At 32.0% G+C, this 8915-nt stretch overlaps 1 pseudogene; it reads right to left on the reverse strand.

Annotated features, from left to right (window-relative positions):
* Positions 1-8104: 8104 nt before the first annotated feature.
* Positions 8105-8915, reverse strand: LOC141842771 (uncharacterized; annotated as a pseudogene).

Raw genomic sequence — 8915 nt, forward strand, 5'->3', positions numbered from 1 at the left:
GGTTTATGCTTGTTTTACTTTTGTTTTGAAGTCGCGTGGCATGCTCCGATAGGTACGGTTTATCGACACATTCGTTAACTGCCCTTGTGCGGCTCCCGTTGGGAATCGTTCGGGATCAAGTTTGATCGACCGAGAGTAGATGGAAGTTTTATACTACTAAGAGTTGTATCTCTATGGCCTATCAAGTGCCTTTGTAATCTACTTGTACCTTTGATATGTTAAATAGTTCATTCTTTGTAAGTTTAGCTTTTTCCCCTTTTGTTTCTTTGTTGGGGTTTAAATACTTTTCAAGATTTGTTTTGTCTCATGTTTGTGCATTTTTCTTTGATATATTTAGAAAATTAAATTCCATAATACTCAAACATCAAAGAATTTCCTTTACTCTATATTTTATTCCATCCATAAATTCACTTTCTTATAAGTTTCAATATCGATAAGAATTCTAGTTCTTATTGTTCATATGGTATGGTATGAATATACTATACCAATTCGTTATGGATGGATGATAAGATTCTATTGATCCAAAGTCCGTTCTAATAGACTTATTAAACGTTCCCATTGGCATACATCTAGCAGGAATTGAACTTATGAATTTATCAATTATGAGTTGGGTGCTTTAACCATTCAGCCATGGATCATCTTTGGTGTCTTTGAGTGTCGGGTTGGCGTCTTCGGATAGGTGAAGATAGGTTGGGCGTATTCGGATAGGCATCTTTGGTGTCTTTGAGTGTTGGGTTGGCGTCTTTGGATAGGCGAAGATAGGCTAGGCGTATTCGGCTCGGCGAAGATAGGCTATGCTATTTTACATCTATCATTTGGGTTGTGTTTCTGCCTTTTGGGTAGTGTTTCTGCTATTTTATCTCATTTTTTGCTATTTTAGGCTTAGTGTATTCGGCGCGGCGAAGATAGGCTAAAGGCAATTGGTCTCGGGTCAAAATGATCAATTTCTTATTAATATCCACAATTAAATTTGTTGGAGGATGAAGGTGTGAATAGCCTAGTAAGAGTATATAAAATGCAACTCTCGTGGGGTCGACCGTGTGGGGCCGCTAAGGTGGCGGATTCCACCTTTTTGCAGAAGAATTGGAACGGATTTCTTACACAATGAGATTTCAAATTTGACTTAGGATATATTACATTCTGGGAGTTTAAAAAATTTGCAATGTTAGACCGTCCATTAGCATCTATTTGTCTTTTTTTATCTACTTTAATGGTCAGTGAAAATTTTTGTAGGATCAGATTAGTCAATTTTAGAATTAATCGGGATCGTAAGAATTGAATACTTGCATTATCATAAAAAATATATATATAAAATGCAATAGAATAGGTTCAACTCACATTATCATAAAAAAAAAAAGTATATAAAATGCAATGGAATAGGCCTTCTTAATGAAATGAAGAAGAAGATGAGGTCACAAGCATTTGAGGGAATGTAAGACCAAAAAAGGATGTCACAAGTATTTAAGGGATAGCAAGATGAGGTCCGTGAAGATCGAAGAAGGATGGTGTAACATCCAAGGAAATGCAAGACAAGGAGTATTAGAGTAATGCAGAGTCAAGAAGGTAAATTACGTAAAGGATGGTATAAGGACTTGAGGGCTTGGTACATTGAGGGATGTCAAAAGATCTTAAGGCTTGGAGAAACTCTATTAGAGATGTGAGTAGAGTGACTTGTATACAAGGGATTAGGGTAGATGACAACTTAGGAGGATTCAATTATAGCTATGGTTGATGTTAAAAGAACCAATCAACTAGTGTTGGGATTTAGTCGATTGGTAACTAAGAAAATCACACCCCAAGTGTATTCAAGATTTTGTCGATTAACTAGTCAATTGATGGTTCTATATCAGTCAACTAATGATTGAGGGAATCAATACTCCAAGTGTTTTGGGTTTGTTCCTTTCCCAGTTGATTAGTGATTGTGGACCATTCGACTAATAGTTATATGTCCTAAGTTGGGTGTCTTTGGAGTGTTTTAAAGTGATCAGTTGATTGATGAGTATATTTTAGTCGGTTGATGATTCAGACCTTTGGCAAACAGACATAATATTTGCAAGTCGACAGAGATTTATTTGGTTGAGAATAGAATATTTTTTTATCAACTAACTTAGTCGACTCATCACCAATTAGTCAACTAATGCTACAATGACTTATACCAATGTAGTTGAAGATGGAAGACTTAACGACATGATTTGTATGAGATACCATGGATCAATTCACTTATGACTTATGAGCAATCGACTAATGATCACCACAGTAGATTCAAGTAGAAGACTATACATGCAGTTCGAGGGGTTGTGAGAGGGAAGCACAACCAGTTGATATAAACACTCATACTTTACTTTCACAAAGCTTTCATTGATTTACTATCATTGTATTTATATTTCCAGTACTTGTTGATGTTTCTTCACTAATGGAGATATCTTCTATCCTATAAACTACTATACTCCAATTGAGATTAACTTAACGTTTGATCTTTTGACCCACCAGATCCTCGTTGTCTCGATATCCGATTCTCTTGATCTGTCAAAATTATCTGAAGAGCTTATAATGGATTTTATTAGGATCCCTCTAATATTATCCCTATGGTTCAAGTCTCCACTACCTCTTTTATTTTTTTGTGAGATTTCCCACGATGTCTAATCCTCTTGATCCGTCAACATTACTTTGAGAGTTTATTATGAATTTTACTGAGAGCTCCCTACCCTCATTCCCATGATCTGGATCTTCCCTATCTCCTTCATTTTTTTATAAAGATTCTCCATGACTTCATATAGACCATGACGATATCAATTTTTATAACCGATGAAATCAACAACAACTTAACTATGCAAATTTAGCAAAACCTCCTAGACCTAACAAAACAAAACAAACATCATGAATTAATAACGTTTGATATCAATTTAAAAATTTACAAATCACCATTATTATTTATGACTTTAATTAAAATATGATCTTCTAATTTTAATTTACTTTTATTTATTTTCTTGTAGTTAGATATTAAATAATCATAATAAAAAAATTTAATGATTTTTTAATTTTTTTATTAATATTCTTTTGTATCCAAAATTAAAAATAAAAATATACATAAATTTAAGAAATTATGATGAACTTAATGACATAATTTTTTTTAAAAAAATTAAGCTTTTTGATATCATCAATGATTTTTTAATGAAATTTTTTGATAAAATAATTAAGTTTTCATTTTATTTTTTAGCCCAGTTTGATTCAATTTGATTCAATTTAAATAAGAGAATTCAATTTTTTTAATTATAATTTAGGACTGAAATATAAATCCATTGATACTAGAGTGAAACTATAATGAATAATGATGACAAAAGTATCTAGTCTATTTTTTTTTTGTCATATTAGAAGAAAATTTAGTGATAATACTTATTTATTTAATTTTTTTAAATATAAGCTTAATTTTAAAATGGAAGATAAGCTAATTTGTCCAAAGAAATGTGAGCATCCAACTTTTTATATTGACTTTGCTCTCGATATTATCATCTTTACATATTATAATCTTTAAAATTATATTAATTTCTTATTTTTTTAATTGACAGATATCTAATCTTTTGGACTGATTAATACTAAAGTAATCAATCTGATCCCATAAAAATTTCCTACTAACTAGTAGGATAAATTGGAAAGTAAAAATAATGACCTAACTTAATCGTGAACGTTCTCAAATTCACTATCCATTTGAGGGAAAATCTCAATAAATTAGTATCAATTTCGATTAAAAGTGATGAATTAAGAACAGGAGTAGACCCGAAGTCTAGGTTCTTATGGATGAAGGCTTGTCCCCGGGGCCATGGTGCTGCGGTAGGACATCTAGTTTGTCATTCAGTCATCCGCGGTTCGATCCCCAGCTACGGTGTATTTGCAGGAATTTTCCTCCAAATGGGGATCGCAATCAAAGGATGTTGGGCATTTGGGTTTGCCGCTGCGTGCGCTTCCCGATTTACCCTGGTGGTCGGTGGGAAACTTCCGTGGGATCAGACCGGTCACCCCAAGGATTGAGTCAATGCGACTGACTGAGATTTATTTATTATTATTTTTTTTATGGATGAAGGCTTTCACTATTTAAAATCATTAAAAAAAAAATTTATAAGTCGTGTAAGTAATTAAAATTTTTAAAGTTAATTATATATGTATGAAGATAATTGATGAATGTTTTAAAGATATTTAATTAATAAAAAATTCTTTTAGTATTCCGTTCTTATCCTCCGATTAATTTTGAAGGTGATCGATTGATTCTTATAAAAATTTCTCATTGATCGTCAAAGTAAATCAAGAAGTATAGATGAGTCTTATCGAATTATCCAATGTCATAAAAATTTTAAACTCTTCAAGCATAATTAATTTATTAATCTAAGTATTAAATTTTTACGATCTTGATTAATTTTGAAGATGATTGATTCGATCATATAAAAATTTTTCATCCATCATTAAAATAAATCAAAAAATATAATAAAATTTTTAAATTCCTCAAGTGTAATAAAAATCTCTTTCAATTATATATAAAAAATGAGCATTATTATTATATGTCTAGGAGTTTTAAATATTTTGAGAACGTTTTGTCCAAGTTGTAGATGACGTTTGCACTACGTGAGATGCATACGTACAGAGTGATGTCATGCACGCCCAACGCAATTAACAAAAATAAAATGGCAGAAAAATTAAATAACACTCTTCTTTTAAAATTTATCTTTAAAATATCTTTTCAAACTTTATTTTAGAACAGTTTGAATTAAAATTATATGAATAGACAATACAATTTTAATCAAAACTCTCTCATATATTAAAAAATATTTTATATGGAATATTATTAAAAGAAACTCTTTTAACAATATAAATAATTAAGAATGATATTTTAACTATTTGAATGATTAATTATTACATAAAAATAAAAATCGAATCTTCGGATAATAATCTTTTGAGGAAAGATTCGATCATTATGATATTAAAACTATCAAATTCACTATCTGTCTTAAAATTACATCCAAGCACGATAATTGATAAAGTAGCCTTCGAAGTAGGGTTCAGTTAGTTATGGTAGAATAAATTTATTATAGTAAAAAAATAGAATCTAGATAAAGTTGAAATAATACTCTATTGATGCATAAGCCACGTATGAGGAGTTGAACTTCAATAGATCATAATTTTTAACTCAGGAATAATCAGAACGAGACATGATCAGATGCATTTCGAAGTTTTTTCATAGACTTTTATTCGATATAAGGTAAAATTCATACCGACCCACTTTCAAACTCATCCGACATCGTTTAGTACTCCGTCTGCATCTCCAAATTTATTTTTTACTATTTATAGTAATTTTTTATTTTTAATTTTTTGGTATTTTTAACTTTGTCAAGCTAGCTAGGGTTTTGGTTTATAGCCTATTTATATACATGTTTAGCCATTTACGGCCAATTTAATTGATTAATAAAATTTTTTCTTTTTTGATAAAAATTTAGAAGCGGCATCGTCGATGACTTTCTATTCATTTTTTCAATTTCTCGATCTTGATTCTTTTTCAATTCTCCTTCCATCTTTCATCTTTGAAATAATTATTGTTCTATCTGGCGTCATCTATCCCTAGCGATATTTATCTTTTTTTTTTTATGTATAATCATGAAAAAAATGATAAATGTCAGTTAGTCTTATGGACTCAATCCCTGGGGGTGGCCGGCCCGGTCCCATGGAAGTTTCCCACCGACCACCAGGGTAAATCGGGAAGCGCATATAACGGCCAATCCAAATGCCCAACATCCTTTGATTGTGTTCCCATTTGGAGAAAAATTTCTACAAATACGCCATAGCTAGGGATCGAACCGCGAGTCCATGGGTCACAATTCAAATGTCTTACCGTTGTACCATTGTCCCGGCAACATGTATAATCATGAAATCATCTGTGTGAAATGGTTGAATTGACGGATTCTGCATTAAATTGTCTTATTTGGAAAATTAAGTAGGAGTGAAGTCTACGGACGACAGTCAAATCCTAAATAATAAATAAATAATGATAGATGTCGTTTTCCACAGATAAGAGTAGTAGCATTTAGTCAACGACATACAGTTGACCGTGGGACCAGCAGAGTGCAAAATCTAACCGACCAAAGCCAACGAATCAAAATTAATTTAATCAAAAAATTTATAACCAACAGAATTGATCAAATTTTATCATCAAAATCCAACCAATTAAATAAATATAAAATTAATTAATTAATTAGATTTATTATTAAATTAATCAATCAAATTTGTTTTATTAAGCCATAGGAACTAATTCTACTCCAGTAAAAAATGAAATTCATCATCCAACGATCTCAAACGATTGATCCTACGACTATCTATAAAGAGGTAAATTGAAAAACTATAATTGATCATTACAGAAGTTCGATATTTATCTACTTCAACAACTTTATTCTATTATTTTATTGTAACTAACTCAAACTATGTCTTGGAGATGATAAAAACTAATTCCATCGTCAAAGTATTGAAATTTGACAGTTAATTTATCCGATTTAAATATATCACTACTAGATGTTATTATTAAATGAATTTGTGAAATTTAAAATCAAAATCAAATTGAATAAATATATATATATATATATATATATATATATATTTATATAATAAAATTTTAGATTAACTAATTAGAAATTTACTTGAATTATTAAAATTCATCCCTTTTATATTTAAAGTATAATTCAGTCAACGAATCAAAATAAATTAAATTAAAAAAATTTATAACCAATCGAATTTGATCGAATTTTATCATCAAAATCCAACCAACTAAATCGATATAAATTAATTAATTAAATTTGATTTATTATTAAATTAATCAATCAAATTTGTCTTATTAGTCAATAAGAACTAATTCCACTTCAATAAAAAGTGAATTCAGCAGCCTCATAATTGGTCTCACGACCATCTATAAAAAGGTAAATCAAAAAATACAGTTAACCATGATGGAAGTTCGATCCTTGTCTACTTTAGTAACTCCGTTTCATCATAATCAATTCAACTATATTTTGAGGATAATGAAAACTAATTCAATCATCAACATATTGATATTTGATAGTTAATTTATCCGATTCAAATATATCACTCGATGTTTCTATTAAATGAATTTGTGAAATTTAAAATCAAAATCGAATTAATAAATTGAATAAATAAATAAATAAATATTTAAAATAACATTTTAGATTAACTAATTAGGAATTTACTTGAATTATTAAAATTCATCCCTTTTATATTTAAAGTCTAATTCGATTTAAATATAAAATATAAAAGACCAACCTTTTGATTCTGGCCCATTCTTCTCTTTACAAAGTACAAGATCGCTTTACATGAAGTATGTACAAACAGATTTATGTATGAAGTCGCAGAGTTGCATGTACCAACCATCCATGCGACCATGCACGATATATATATATATATCTATATATGCGGCTACCAGTCACCAATGCGCGCGTATCTTTATTATGCGAGAATGCATGCCTGCGAATAAAAATAAAAATTAAAAGGAATAAAATGAAAATGAAAATTTCCAACGAAATAAAGAACATTCTAAATGATCGAAATCGTCGAGAAGATATTTCTGTTATATATAAAAAGTAGTTAAAATAATATTTTAATATATTTTTCATTTAAACATATTTTTATTTTAATATTATTATAATAGTTGTGCAATAACTATCCTATCGTATTAAATAAAATAAATAGATTCAATTTAAATAGTTATTATAATATTATAGTAACTATTTAATACTGTTGTTGATTATAATAACTACGAAAATTTTCAAATGATTTTAATTAAATTTATACAATTTTAACCATATTAATAAAGGATTTTTATATAAAAATATCATAATTATAATTTTTTATCAAGTTAAATTAAAAAGAATTATAGTTATTGTAATAAAATTAAAACAAAAGTAGTTTTAGTATAAAATATTATTTTTATTTTTATTTTTGGATAAAATTAGTGCTAAAAGGATAAGGTGGGACCCTTTTATTTTTTTTTAATTTTTGCCTAAAATAGAAATAATTGTTTGACGAAGAAAGAAATTGCAGAACGTACGCGTCGTTTGTTCTACGGCGGAGGAAGCTGGCGGCGCCGGTCATATTCCACGGCACGGCGCGGCCGTCGCACCGGCGATTCCTCTCGCTGGAGTTCGAGTTGGAAAACATGGCGCTGCTTCTGGATGAACGCATCCGCTTGCCAGAAAAGCTCGTCCTTGTTCATCGCCGGAACCTCCCTTTTCCTCCTCCAGCCGCCGTCTTCCTCCTCCTTCACCGTCCTCCTCCTCCTCCCCTCCTCCTCCTTCATCACGCAGATGGCTTCCCACAGCTCCTCCATCGACTTGTTATCTTCCCATCCGCCCTCCGCCTTGCTCGGCAAAGGAGAGCCGCAGCACTCGTCGAAGAAGGCCGCGGTGGCGATGGGCGGCGCCGAAGGCGCAACATCAGCGCCCATCCATGCAGTCGAGTCAACCACCCCATCCCACGAGAACTCCTCCGCCGCCGCCTCCTTCCCCACCATTAACACAGGCTCGCTGAGCCACCACGCCGGAGCCCCTTGCGAGGCCGCCGACGGCTCATCCACGTCGCAGTATTCTCGCTGCTGCTGCTCCTCCTCCTCCTCTTGCGTCTCGAAGAACAGGAAATCGTAGAAGTTCTCCACGGAGGAGGCCACCGGCGGCGCCGGAGCAGCTTGAGGAAGCAACGACTTCCTTCTTGCAGAGCCAGAGCGCGAAGGGGATGAGGAAGCTGTAGCGGTGGAGCAAGACGAGGAGGTCGAGGAAGCTGTGGCGGTGGAGCAAGGGGATGAGGAGCCAACTAGCTACGCCGATAATCAAGAAGGAGTTCTTCATCACCCAAACTAGTTTTTCTGATCTCTCCAT

The sequence above is a fragment of the Curcuma longa genome, chromosome 12, assembly GCF_044706935.1.
Source record: "Curcuma longa cultivar G26 ecotype Majalengka, Jawa Barat chromosome 12, ITB_CL_G26_1.1, whole genome shotgun sequence".
In the NCBI taxonomy this organism is placed as follows: domain Eukaryota; kingdom Viridiplantae; phylum Streptophyta; class Magnoliopsida; order Zingiberales; family Zingiberaceae; genus Curcuma; species Curcuma longa.